Here is a 15,000-nt window from a genome sequence, read left to right as displayed (position 1 = left end):
CCTCCTGAACAAGGTCTAGCGATAAGTGGGAAGCATGGCCATCAAAGACAAGCAGTCTTGTCTTGTCGCTGACATCTGTTGTATGGTGTAAAAAAATTTTCCGGAACCAATCCAAAAAAAGCGGAGCCTCCATCCAACCTTTCGGACTGGTATTGTAGGCTGTGTCAGTGAGTCCATCCTTTGTCCACGCTTCATATAAGTTTTTCCCCTGGTACACCACGTAAAGAGGAAGAAGCTTACCGCTAGCAGATGCGGCACAGTTTACAGTAATTTGTTCCCGTCCAGAGCCACCGATTGTCTGGTTCACTCTTTTGGCACCTCGGGCTGCCAGGACAACGCTTGATTTGGGGTCGGTCATGAATCCAGTTTCATCAGTGTTGAAAATTTGCGCAGGCATGTCCTTGATTCCTGACTCGGTCAGAACATGATCCAACAACCGAAACCAGTGGTTTAGAACTTCTGGGTCTTCGGCTCTTGCACGTGCAGTGCTGAGTTGTTCAGTCTTTCATGGAGTGATATCGGGATGTCTCTTTAGAAAGTTCGTCAGCCAATCATAGCCAGGACGGCCATCCTTGAATGGAGTCTCAATGTTTTTGGTTGTCACAAAGTCCTTAACAACATCTTTTATCTCCTCAGAAGTGAAACCCCACCCCCATTCCGCCATCAGCTTGATGCATGATACTAATTCACTCTCATGAATCGGCGACAGAGCCGTGTTAAAACCAACGCTGGTGTCGATTGGCCTGTCCCTCTAGGAAATTGCGGCGCTCGCAGTCGCGATATTTAGCCTTTACCGCAATGGGACCGCAATTTCGACAATTGCCGCACTTTTTTGCAATTTTCCATGTTCTGGAGTCACATATAATCATCTAATGCTAAACATAGGAATCCATGCATTTATGTTAAAGTGTTGTTTTGTTTTTTTCAAAATCTCCTGGTGGCATCCCCTGTATATACCTGGCATATTATTTCTTTTCTGTGTATGCAATGTCAATATCAATGTAATTTATAAACACAATACTGTATAATACATACCAACTAAAATTGGTGGACTGTGCTTGTCAGAGAATTAAAACAAGAATAAATTGTGCACTGTTTAATGAAAACAATGTCTTAAATTTGCAATTTTTGTATTTTTTGCATGCAATTTTTGTAATATTGGGTGAATTTTTCAGGTTTTCATTTGCAATTTTCTGGCACTTCACCAGATGTTCTCCTCAGTAATGACTTTTTGTTAACCTTGTAGTATTTCGCAGCTTGGTTCAAACTCATCTGCTGATTCATCACTGCATTGTAAGCGTCTACCATATCTTGGCAATTGCTCAAATTGCGTCGAGACCCAGTCTCCTTTGTTTTGTAGTTCCGGACCATCTGTGGAAATAAGCGGGGCATTAGGCACCACATCTAGTCAAGACATAAAATAGCATTTTGTGTTAATATTTCTGAAAGTGCAAGGCCTAAAGGCCTTTTTCAATGAAAAATAGACAAACAAATGACCCATACTAATAGATTTTCCCCTTTTTACCATCACAAAACCCCAAAATTCAAAGATTTTTACTCTATCACAGTCACCGTGGGGCATTAGGCACCCCCTTCAGTGAAAGGATAATTTCTTCCTAAAACAACAACACAAATGGAAATTTGAGCTTATGTCTTGATAGCCACTTTTAAGCCGTTTAATTACCGAGTACTCGTACGAGTTATTTTGTGTCGTCGATTATTATACAAGATATAGGTATCGTATCAGATCACTTTCCTATATGTGTATTTTCTGGGTGGGGTTCCTACCTTCCATAGTGGGCAGGGAGGTACTTACTGTATCTTCTATCCCCCTGTACCTGTTTTCCAACATGCTTTCATTCTTTGTCTTGGAATGAGATTAGTTGGTTTTGTCCTGGGAGGGAAACAGTCAAATGTATAGTTATTGTTTTGGGAGATGATATTTTTTTCCCTTGTAAGTCATCTCTCTGTTGTGTATTATTAAATGTGTTATTTTGAATGTATAATGCAAGCATTTGAGTGTATTCCTCTTTGTTGGATCTTGTGCTTGTATCGGGATGAGACTTATACTTATAGGTGATCTCAAACTAAGTACCTTGGTGGTATGCTCTTGGAATCTACATCTGATCCCTATTTGTTCCCATTCCCTTTGTCTTCCTTTCTCTTGGCTGCTTTAATTGTAATTCTAGAACTTTTTACTATCCCATTTTCTTCCTTTTTACTGGCGCTGATATAACCTAAATGTGTTGCAAGCGCCGTAAAACCCTTAAAAGCAAACAACAAATATATGTGTATTTTAAATTTTACCAGCTTTGGAAGTCACGATTCCAATTCAGCACGGCAGTCAAAATTGAGCGCATTTCGTCCAGCATCATTTTTGTTCTTTCATTCCCCTTCGGCTGAACGGACAGCCTATTACTATTACAAAGAGCCATTTATTATCATATATACTTTACCAAATTATTATTTTACTTCACTTGTGTTTATTATATTTCATTCATCATGAAGTTCCTTGATTGTGCTGTGTCAATTTCAGAAATTGCGTGGAAAAGTCATTGGATGAGTGAGGTGTGTGAAATTTTTGTATAGTGTGCACTTTTTTGTGCGGACAAAATACACTTTTTAGGGTCATAGAATACACTTTTCATCCTGGGAAGTTTGGCAGATCTGCCTTCATCTGTAGTGTTTCATTCGTCCTGTTGATAAAGGGAAAACCTGAAACATCTATTCTATCTGTTTTCGTAATTAAATTGAAGCTTACATTCAATTTCACATTGTTATTTATTTCTTCAAGCTTCGAGCAGCAACATTTACATTGAAATGAACTTGATACACCTGGCTCTGATATTAGATGATATATGGGATTTTATAGTGTTCGAGTTCAGTCTGCGCAAAGTGTATGGTTTCAATGACATGGACATCGCCATTTTGAAAAAAAAAAATAATTAAAAAGAAGAAAATTGGAAATGTAAATATAGTGACAAAATTGCAAATCTTTTCAAGTAAACACTCTTATGGTGATTTTTTAATTCAGAAAAGTGAGTGGAGCAGGCACTTATGTTGGTAACAACAAGATATGAAGTGAGTAGAAAAGTGCCAGAAGACAATAGAGAATAACATTTTTTTTCGCGGCGGTGGTGGGGTTTGAACCTGCGACCTTATTGGTACGACAACTCCGCCTGGCAGGTGAGAGCGTGGCTCTACCGTGTGAGCTATCCACGAACACAAAAATATTCGTTTCAAACCCAAAGTCATTTCTAGATCCCTCTCTCACCCACTTCTTGAGATCGCCGATTCGTTCACCACCGTCGCGAAGTAATTTTGACCAGCAGTTAAGCTTAATAGCCAATATTCTCATCACAAACATATAACATAGAAACGATTGAGACATTGAGTATGCTCCGGTGTATGGGGTGAATTTTTAATTCAGAAAAGTGAGTGGAGTAGGCACTTATGTTGGTAACAACAAGATATGAAGTGAGTAGAAAAGTGCCAGAAGACAATAGAGAATAAAATTTTTTTTTCGCGGCGGTGGTGGGGTTTGAACCTGCGACCTTATTGGTACGACAACTCCGCCTGGCAGGTGAGAGCGTGGCTCTACCGTGTGAGCTATCCACGAACACAAAAATATTCGTTTCAAACCCAAAGTCATTTCTAGATCCCTCTCTCACCCACTTCTTGAGATCGCCGATTCGTTCACCACCGTCGCGAAGTAATTTTGACCAGCAGTTAAGCTTAATAGCCAATATTCTCATCACAAACATATAACATAGAAACGATTGAGACATTGAGTATGCTCCGGTGTATGGGGTGAATTTTTAATTCAGAAAAGTGAGTGGAGCAGGCACTTATGTTGGTAACAACAAGATATGAAGTGAGTAGAAAAGTGCCAGAAGACAATAGAGAATAAAATTTTTTTTTCGCGGCGGTGGTGGGGTTTGAACCTGCGACCTTATTGGTACGACAACTCCGCCTGGCAGGTGAGAGCGTGGCTCTACCGTGTGAGCTATCCACGAACACAAAAAATTCGTTTCAAACCCAAAGTCATTTCTAGATCCCTCTCTCACCCACTTCTTGAGATCGCCGATTCGTTCACCACCGTCGCGAAGTAATTTTGACCAGCAGTTAAGCTTAATAGCCAATATTCTCATCACAAACATATAACATAGAAACGATTGAGACATTGAGTATGCTCCGGTGTATGGGGTGAATTTTTAATTCAGAAAAGTGAGTGGAGCAGGCACTTATCTTGGTAACAACAAGATATGAAGTGAGTAGAAAAGTGCCAGAAGACAATAGAGAATAAAATTTTATTTTTTTTTCGCGGCGGTGGTGGGGTTTGAACCTGCGACCTTATTGGTACGACAACTCCGCCTGGCAGGTGAGAGCGTGGCTCTACCGTGTGAGCTATCCACGAACACAAAAATATTCGTTTCAAACCCAAAGTCATTTCTAGATCCCTCTCTCACCCACTTCTTGAGATCGCCGATTCGTTCACCGCCGTCGCGAAGTAATTTTGACCAGCAGTTAAGCTTAATAGCCAATATTCTCATCACAAACATATAATATAGAAACGATTGAGACATTGAGTATGCTCCGGTGTATGGGGTGAATTTTTAATTCAGAAAAGTGAGTGGAGCAGGCACTTATCTTGGTAACAACAAGATATGAAGTGAGTAGAAAAGTGCCAGAAGACAATAGAGAATAAAATTTTTATTCTCTATTGTCTTCTGGCACTTTTCTACTCACTTCATATCTTGCTGTTACCAACATAAGTGCCTGCTCCACTCACTTTTCTGAATTAAAAATTCACCCCATACACCGGAGCATACTCAATGTCTCAATCGTTTCTATGTTATATGTTTGTGATGAGAATATTGGCTATTAAGCTTAACTGCTGGTCAAAATTACTTCGCGACGGTGGTGAACGAATCGGCGATCTCAAGAAGTGGGTGAGAGAGGGATCTAGAAATGACTTTGGGTTTGAAACGAATATTTTTGTGTTCGTGGATAGCTCACACGGTAGAGCCACGCTCTCACCTGTCAGGCGGAGTTGTCGTACCAATAAGGTCGCAGGTTCAAACCCCACCACCGCCGCGAAAAAAAATTTTATTCTCTATTGTCTTCTGGCACTTTTCTACTCACTTCATATCTTGTTCTTATGGTGATTAACGTTTTCAGATTGTCGAAAATATTGACAATAATGTAAAGTGTGACCTTTCAAATTCTATGCGATGTATGTATGTCTTTTCTCGTTCAGCTGCCGTTTTTTGTTTTGTTTTGGGTTTTTTTTTTTTGGTATTTTTAGTGTTATTTTATTGGGGGGGGGGGGGTTGTACATTTTACTGTATATTGGCACATGACTCATAAAAGTTTGAGTTTTGAGTGTCATACCATGAGTATGGTGTGGTATGGACATTTTTAAAGAAAATGCTTCAGATGACGGTGAAGAAAAATAGTAGGTGACAATGGACGTACAAAACGGAAGATATGAATAGGAAAATTTCAATTTCTAAGTGGTTTTGAACCTGTAACTGTAACTGTAAAAAAAAGTCTCATTCTTTAATTTTCTTTAATGTTGGTAGTAGCAGTATTTGATATTTGTGCTGCTTGTATTTGTTTATCCCCAGTGGATGAAGTCCATTTTGGCGGGGGAACAGTGGACCCCAACACCCCCCCCCCCCCTCTCCTCCCTGAGCCAAAGGGATCTTCATCAGTCGACAGCCTTGCCATGCCTTCTACTCCAAATCATTTGTTCTTTCTACTATGTGGCTTTGTGTCCTTGATCTGTAATTGGACCATATTGTTTTGTCTAGGCCCTGACTGTTGTCTATGTGGTCTAGTAGTGTGAAACTTAACTTCATATCGGAAGGTCCAGGTTTGAATCTCGCTCCGAGAGGCGCATAGATGAGTCCTTGGAGAAGGCTCTTTACTCACATTCTCTCGCCATACTCAGGTGTAAAATAAGTGCCTAGCTTTTAACAGCGGTGTAATTTTGCCTAACAGCCGTCGTGTCTCATCCTACACGCTAAATGATGCTGTTGGCTATGGATCCCTTGTAAAGCACTTTGAGCATATTTAGTGGATATTGCGCTATATGCATACTTTTTTTCCTGAGAGGGAACCAGTCAGATGGATTTATGTTTTAATGAGAGATAATATTTATGTATTCCTTGTAAATCATCCTTCCTTTATACATTTTTATTGTCAATGTAAGTTTAAAAAAAAAACTATTTTGTAATTATCTGGGTGATCTCTTTTGGCAGAGAGTCCTTAGTAGTGTCAATATGGAATTGTAAAGTGGTTGCAGTTGCAGACAACTTTGCTCAGACTCGTCAACTTGAAAATTTAAAAAATTGTGAGTTTTAGAAGATAAATGTTGTAGTCTCTATAGTTAACTTTTAAAATCATAAATTTTCCCGCAAACAATGAATACCACTTCAAAATCCTTAAAATTATGTAGTCCAGCATCAACTTTCGTTTTCAATAAGTTTTAATGTCTTAGAGATTGTCATGAATTTCTGAAATTGGAGCCAGAATTTATAACAGTAGGCAGGTCTAACTTAGCCACAAGAATATGACATGGCTTTAGAAGCTCTTCTTTCTCTGTTACTAGTTTCCTTTGTCTTATATTTTCATTGCTGCTTGACAGCTAGATCTACAATATCTTTTGACTATTTTATCATCTTCCTTTTCCCAAGCGCTAAAGTGACAAAAATGTTGCTTGCTTACCCATAGAAATATTTCTTTATGCTTGATTAGTGCGGCTCTGTGGTCTAGTGGTATGATACTAATACTCGCCTTCGTATCAGAGGGCCGGAGTTTGAGTCCCAAGCAGAAGGCTCATCACTCACATTCTGTCACCATACTCAGGTGTAAAATGAGTACCTGCATGTTAAGTAGTGCTGTTGGCTAGTTACCCTTTGTATAGCGCTTTCAGCACGTTTATTGGATATTGCGCTATATAAAAAGCATAATTTAGAATTGATGGTTTAGAAACTGCCCTGACACAGATAATCTACAATCTTTAGATTTAGCCTCTCATCTTTCTTTATTACTGGTATTGATATGACATTAAAGTGTCGCAACGTTATAAAATTCATGAAAACAAATTTGAAGAAAACATCTGTAATTTATTGCATGAGTGGAATAAAATTTGTAAAAGTTCATATTGTAATGTTTTTTTTATTATGCTTATTATTTTTGGTTTGTTTCTCAGTACCTTTATATCATCTGACAGCACCTCATTGTTTCTTGAGTGAGGACAGAGATAGAAACTTGTTTCTTTTACTCTTTTGGCCTCATATGGTGGGCGCGAAGGTCACTGTTGTGTCTTCCATCTTTCTAAATTTCCTTTTCCATGTTCCTTTCTGTCTTTGAATTGGAATGAGATTACTTGGTTTTCTCCTGTCTGGCCAAAGGCCTGAAATAGGAGGGAAACAGTTAAAAATATAGTATTAGTTTGTGAGAGAGATAAAAAGATTATTCTTGGGATCTACTTTTGTTCTCTATTTGAACCAATCTCCTTTCACTTATTGCCACGTCTATGTTGGAGGTTGGCAAGGAAGGAGATATGTATAGATAGGAGTAAAATAGTTTTCCGCATAGACAGCGTTAAAATTTTCCTGACACTTTAACTGATAGTAATAGAATGTTTTAAGTTTAAAGAAATAGGTAATAGTGGAGTGGTAGAGTATTGGCACGTTGTTTAGGGATAGGTAGGTTCAGAAGGTAAGTATTAATCTCCGTTAAAGAAAAGTATTTTTATATAATTTACAGAATTACTCATACAATAACAAGATAACACATAATTAGCCAAATAAAAATAATGCGGGTTTTAATTCATTAAAAGCATTCTATGAATATTGATCTTCATCTATCACAAAGACAATTCATTTCTCTTTTGGGAGGCCTTATCTGATTGGCGTGAGAAGTTTCCGTTCCTGGGTGGGGTTCCTGGCCTCCCATAGTGGGCAGGGTGGCACTTACTGTGTCTTCTATCCCCCTATATCTGTTTTCCAATTTGCTTTCTGTCTTTGCCTCGGAATGAGATTACTTGGTTTTTTCCTAGCCCTGGCCTGAGTCCTAGCTGGGAGGGAAACAGTCAAATGCATAGTTATTGTTTTGGGAGATGATATTTTTTTCCTTGTAAATCATCTCTCCGTTATGTATTATTATATTTATTTTTAATGTATGATGTAAGCATCTGAGTGTATTCCTCGTTGGATTTTGTGCTTGTGTCCGGATGAGACTTATAGGTGATCTCAAGCTAAGTACATTGATGGTATGCTCTTGGAATCTACATCTAATCCCTATTTGTTCCCGATTCCCCTTTGTCTTACTCTCTCTTGGGTGCTTTAATTGTAATTCTAGAACTTTCGACTATCCCATTTTCTTCCTTTTTACTGGCGCTGATATAACCTAAATGTGTTGCAAGCGCCGTAAAACCCTTTAAAAAAAAAGTTTCCGTTCTATCTGACAATAGCCGTTCAGCTCAGCAGTCTGTAATCTGTTTCGTATTTGGCGTTCGGCTTGGTCTTTCACAGGATGTGGTCTGACATTACACTGATTCGCACTGGGTCATTCAACACTGACGTGTTTGTTGATAACATATTCATGTTGGATGATTAAAGGCTGACGGTTACGGTCATAACTGGTCTGTGAAAGGATCTGTGGAAGATACCGGAGCAAATCTTTGACTAGGTTGCAACATTTTAATATTCAATGAATAGTGGAGTCGTGAGGGATTCCAAACAATACCCTTGACATCTCCACTATCCATGAGTTAATCCATAAATGATACCAATGGGGCACATTGAGTTAGCGGGATGGGGAAGGATATGTATCAATGAGAACATAATAATCAATCCATGTAAATACTAATTAGAACCATAAAGTAATGGCGATAGAACATTGATAATTCATTCCTTTGTGAAGGGATAATATATACAATACATATATAAACACACACACACACACATATATATATATATATATATATATATATATATATATATATATATATATATATATATATATATATATATATAAAGATAGTGAAGGAATATTTTTATAGTATAGGATACATGAGTATCAATTATGATTTATTGATTCCTGTTAATTTATTTTTTTTGGTTCTGTCTACGTACTGCCTGGCAAAAACATATTAATTATCACTCCTACACACTAGTTCAATGGCATTAATTAATAGTAACACAATGTAAATTTTTCACCGACCCTCGTGCGCACAGTTTCTCGCTACGTAGGAATTTTGAGTTTCTTATAGAGCAGAGAGCTCTAAGTAGAGACAGGTACTCTCCCCAACTTTGACGTATAAAGGTTTCCGATGGGAGTTGGAGAATATCAAAGAGCCAATAATTTTCAGGATTTTGGTAGGCCTGGTATTATTATTGGTTGTTGTCCGTAGTCCAGTCGGGGTTTGGGTGTCGTAACTGTAGAATGTCTAATTAGGTTTCCGCTAAGAGTGACATCTTCCATATGCTTACATATAGGTGCGAATTACAAGTCTAAATGCAGGTGACCTCCACATGGCCCTCCTTTTATTGTCCCAGGGTTAGGACGATTAACACATTTGCTACGCTACGATAGCTGTTGCATTGTCACGCGATAGTTTGTGTCAAGTTGTGTGAAGTGATGTATTTACAATCGTGGGAAAGTTGAGGCGATTGAAATATATCATTACACTTACCTTTTCTTGGGTGCTTTTCATTTTAAATTCAGAATGTTTTACTAATTTCTTGCTTTATACTGGCGCTGAAATAACCTTAATGTGTCGCAAGCGCCGTAAGAATAAAATTACAAAAATATGTTTCATTTACATTTTGATAATTCAGAGATCAAAATAATCTTCAACAGGACCTCTTGGTAAAGGCAGAGGGAAATGTTTGGGGTTAATCTATCTAAATTGATTTCTTCTATCATAACCAATAAATGGCTTCAAATTCATTAAGGTATTGCGTTTTAGACTAGACACACGGGTAGATTGTCTTAAGATCTACCTCGGCTCCCTTATATAAATTTTCCTCTTTATTTGGATTGGGTGTTTTGCCCTCCCATAATGGGTAAAGTGGTCATTTGCTGTGTCTTCTAGATCTATCACCCTCTATCTGTTACCCAAACTTGCTTTCTGCCTTTGTCATGGAACGAGGAATAAATAAGTAAAACAGTCACCTCCGAATAAAAAAGAATTAAAAAAAAAAAACAAAACAATTAAACAGAAGCAAACAAGTAAATAAAGTAAGGAAAAAATGAAATAAAAAAACAACACAGGATCGATACTCCCTTTGTTCCTATCACAAAAATAATAAGAATCTGTCGTGTCTAGATTCTTCACATTGTGTTACAAAAATCGATACCGATTACAATTACAATCAAAATTGTATTTTGACTAATCTTATTTGCTACTTTGTCCCCGTCTATAAAGATTATTCTATACAATTCGATCTATATTGTAAACAATGTTCCACTTGGTGATTTTAAGTCTATTGTAAAAACTTTTATCAATATCTGAAAGTGTGTTTGTCCTCATCGTTCAAGGATGCATTTTGGACAAAAGAGTTTGGACGACACAAAAGTGGAGATGAATGAAAATCCTTGTAAAGAAAACTGAATATAGGCGAAGACGTGTATGTTGTGTGTGGGTATCGATTTCCTTTCTATAACTTGATACTTTTTACAGTGAATGACTTAATCAGTCGGATGGTGAAAAGGTTTGAATTGAGATACTGCCAAGTTTAGTTAGTTCATGGCCAGTGGGCGAAACCCTCCCCTGAGGGAGTTTTCGCGACATGTTTTTTTTCTGAAACAGCAATATATCTTGAGTATTAATCCGGGTGTTACCGATTTTTCAAGTGTTATTAAGTAGAGTTACGTCTTTTGAAAGGTCATTGGGTTCAATTATATGTGAATTCGTTTTTGTGCATAAAATGATTGTTTATCACCTTATAATTGCTTCACATATAATCAATTGTGGAATTTTATTGTAATTTCTCATTTTTTGTCTCACATCATCATACAATATTTTACAAAGCTATATAACGTTTTAAAATCTTTGATAGCCATTTTCTCTGTAATTAAAAAAAATCTATTACAGTGTATTTGCTTCCCTTCAATGAGAAATAAACAAGAGGAATTTTGTACTAGCACAATGCAGGCATGATTCATGGGCATATAACACATATTTCTGAAATTGTATCCTTTTTTAAGCGTTATTTTGTGATTTTTAGACTCAATGTTCTTCGAGCAAATTTCACACTGTGCAAGTCCCTGCTCTGAGGATTTTAAATCTTCAATTATTGAATATATGCATGTCATCAATGCTCCCATCACTGAAGCAGCCACAGTACAGAAGGTACTACAACCATCTTTGGAGGCAACACAAGAGCTTGGTCAGCCATATACATTTATAACATTTGGCCTTGCTGTAGCAAAGAAAGCTTACGATATTGTCTGGCAAAACCCACAGCTTTTCAAAACAGTCATTATTCACCTGGGTGTCTTTCACACCATAATGTCATATCTTGGTGCCCCTGGGAAAGCTTCAAAGTGGATCTGGTTTTGAAGAAATTGTGACTGAATCAAGGCTATGTGCACATGGTTCTTTGGATAGGGTTATGAGTGGAAAGAACCACAACAGGGCTATCGAGTGCATGTGTCTGTTTTGGAGGCTTTAGAGAGGTTCTGCTTGCAAAATTTGAGCAGGACACGGGATTCAAAGCTCAGTAAAGACCTCATGTCTTACATAAAGGAATTCACCGAAAGAATTTCAAGCAATACAGCTAATAAAATTCTCCAGTCGACTGTGTATGCTGAGATATTTTCCCAGTATGAAGCCCTCAAAGTTAGTGTCCGCTCAATACATGGACAGAGTTTGGCTTCTCCTCCAGTTTCTGCGAGCCACAAAGACCAACAACTTTCTTCTTCACGTAACTTGTTTGAAAGAACTGTGCCCACTGCTTTTTACCATGAATCACCACAATTATGCCAAGTATTTCAGTGTATATTTTGTGTCACTAGCCAACCTGATTCATTCCCACCCACGGGCAGAAGAAATGTTACAAGATAATGGCTTTAGTGTCTCCAGATCAAGGACGCCTGCTGGAAGAATAGCAGTTGACATGACCATTGAACAAACAATAAGCAAACATGCAAAGACAAAAGGGGTATTGTTGGATTCAGCAGGAGCCTATCAAGCTATTACCGTTGGAGTGTTACAAGACACAATCGAGCAGAATATGTATTAGCAACCCAAAGAATGATCAAAAACAACTGTATGGATATCGACACCCACAAAGAACTGAGCCTTGCAGAAAAAAAGACAAAGTGAAAAGCCAGTGCAAAAGATCCTACATGCATTTTCAGCATTTATCAATCCCTTTGTAGTTGAAGATAGTCTGGTCAGTCTAGCTCCAGGAATGTAAGTGCAAGAGGATGTTGCTGATGACCTGCTAGCCACCACCACATCATCATCACTACTACTGCTACTACAACCACCAACACCACCACATCATCATCACTCCCACTACTATGACAACTACCACAACCATATCATTATCACTACCACTGCTACTACACCACCATCACCACATCATCATCACTATTACTACTACAACAACCACCACCACCACATCATCATCACTACTACTACTACTACTACTACAGCCACCACCACCACATCATTATCACTACCACTGCTACTACACCACCACCACATCATCATCATCACTAGCACTACCACTACTACAACGACCACCACCACTTCATCATCACTACCACTACTACTACAACTACCACCACCACAGCGTCATCACTACAGCTACAGCCACATCATTATCATCACTACGACTACTGCTACAACCACCACCACTACTACCACATCATCATCACTACCACTACAACAACAACAACAACTATCACATCAACTATAAATATGTAAACACATTGCCAAATATCATTCCAATTCCTTTTTCTTGTGTGCAGAAATTCCTCTTTTAGCATTGAAATTCCTTCGAGTGGTGTCTGAAATTCCTGTGAGTGAGCCCAATTTACAGTTGGCGTCTCTGTGCACAAGTGTCAACAAAGTGAGGTACCAGTATGACATAGTTCACCAGCGTTTCAAAGGAAAGAAAGGTGCCATCTCATGCAATGGTGGAATTGATCTGTGCTGTGTCAGATGCCTCCTTGTAGTCAAGTATTGTCACTGCACATATCAAGAGCCAACTTTCAAACTCTCATTTGGAGGAATGCAGTGTGCCAGAATCCTAGCATTCCAAAACCAGAGGATAACGGGTGGCAGAGACATTCTGCAAATGAATTGGAAGTACAGTGGTTCAAAGATGCTTTCATTCCAGATGAGTTGCAGGAAATTGTGTATGAAGAAATCTGCACCAATACTGACGAAGATACATATGCTGAGGATGATAGTGATAGCGTTGACAGTGATTTCCTTGACGACACTTCGGAGGACGAAGAGGATTTTGCTACTGATGATGTGGATGTGTAGTAACATTGGTGAGCAGTGTTTGCAAAACATATAAGGACATTGGTTTTATGTACTTACTGCATCTTTCCCGTTTTAATCAAGAATCCCCTTTGAGTGTCAATTATTCTTTATAATATAATGCAACAATGCTATTTCGTTCAAAAGTCTTCGGTAATGATGCTTCTCTTGGGTTGTGAACAAAATAATCTTTTTCATGATATAACTATTGTTTTTACCACACCTTCTACTTACTTTTAAATGTGAGAACTGGACAATAATACCATGTTTTAAAAAAATGAAAATTATGATGAATTTGTCAAACATCTCACATAGTGGAGAAAAATTTCAGGGTTGCGTCACTTTAAGTTTTTCCTGTGACGTAGAAATAAGAAAGTTGTTGTTGGGACTTGTACCATAGCTTCTTTCAGTGCTACATTTTCAAAAAACATGCTGTTTTTTGGCCATGTTTAAAATCAATTTTGTGTAAAATACTGAAATACGAGTAGCTCACAAGTACGACACTTCATGAGATTACTGACAAATTGATTCAACTCTCTGTGAATCTATATCCAATCAAAACTGCGTCCCATAGACTTGGAATGGAATGACGTGTGGTTGAGTTAAGTGCTGAAAATTAAACTCATATCCAGAAGTATTTATTTTATGAAGTTTTTGGTGAAAGTAATAGGCTTCAACAGCCATGGCGTCACTTTCCTCGTAATGACTCATAGTAACTTAGTAACTGGTTCTAAACTATCGGAACAATGGCGGACGCCCTTATGAAGTACTTCTCCGACGAGCATGAAAATGTTTATTCAGAGGAGAAAATCATTATAAATCTAATCATGTTTTGACATTTAGAACCAAGCTGCTCGTTGCTGAGAAGACGTGACATCAGACTATTGAATCCTATTGGTTTATACAGAAAAAAAATAGATTTCATTTTTAAAGGGTGAAAAAATAAGAAAACAAACAACAACAGCAACAACAATTTAATAAAAAACCCGTTTTATTTCCAATCACGATGACGTCAAATTCACTTCCCTTTTATTTTGGTCTACCCTGCCTGATTTAACACCGTATTGTTCGCAGTAATCGATCATCTCACGTGATCACTCATACGATGATCTGATTGCTGGCTATTTGTTTATAATGAAACCTTCAGGCAGGTAAGTTTGTCATGTGCATTGTGTGTTGTCACCCAAGGGCTAGACATGGAACAAGAAGGTTTTCCCTGGTTGTGAGAGAGAAGGTAGAATGTTGGAATTTGTTTTGGAAACATTTATTTTTCGATATATTATAGCAATAAGGATGATGATGATAATAATAATAACAGTATTCTTATCATCATCATCATCATTATTATTATTATTATTATTATTATTATTATTATTATTTATTATTATTTATTATTTATTATTATTATTATTATTATTATTATTAATTATTATTATTATTATTATTATTCATTATTACTTCCTTTTTCTTCTACCTTTCTT

General features: G+C 37.6%; 1 protein-coding gene across 1 annotated transcript in view; it reads left to right on the top strand.

Moving 5' to 3' along the window:
* LOC144970358 (kinesin-like protein KIFC3) overlaps nucleotides 1–1,106 on the top strand; it is a 28,018-nt gene extending 26,912 nt beyond the window's left edge. Inside the window, exon 21 of the mRNA XM_078909916.1 lies at nucleotides 1–1,106. This exon is cut by the window's left edge and continues 2,989 nt beyond it. The gene's annotated coding sequence lies outside the window, so the exon portion shown is untranslated.
* Nucleotides 1,107–15,000: the final 13,894 nt, after the last annotated feature.

This window comes from Berghia stephanieae, chromosome 4 (genome assembly GCF_034508935.2).
Source record: "Berghia stephanieae isolate SIO BIC M18660-M18661 chromosome 4, UCSD_Bste_1.3, whole genome shotgun sequence".
NCBI lineage: Eukaryota > Metazoa > Mollusca > Gastropoda > Nudibranchia > Aeolidiidae > Berghia > Berghia stephanieae.
The sequence above is the reverse complement of the archived record's forward strand: the minus strand, read 5'-3'. Positions and strand labels throughout refer to the sequence as shown.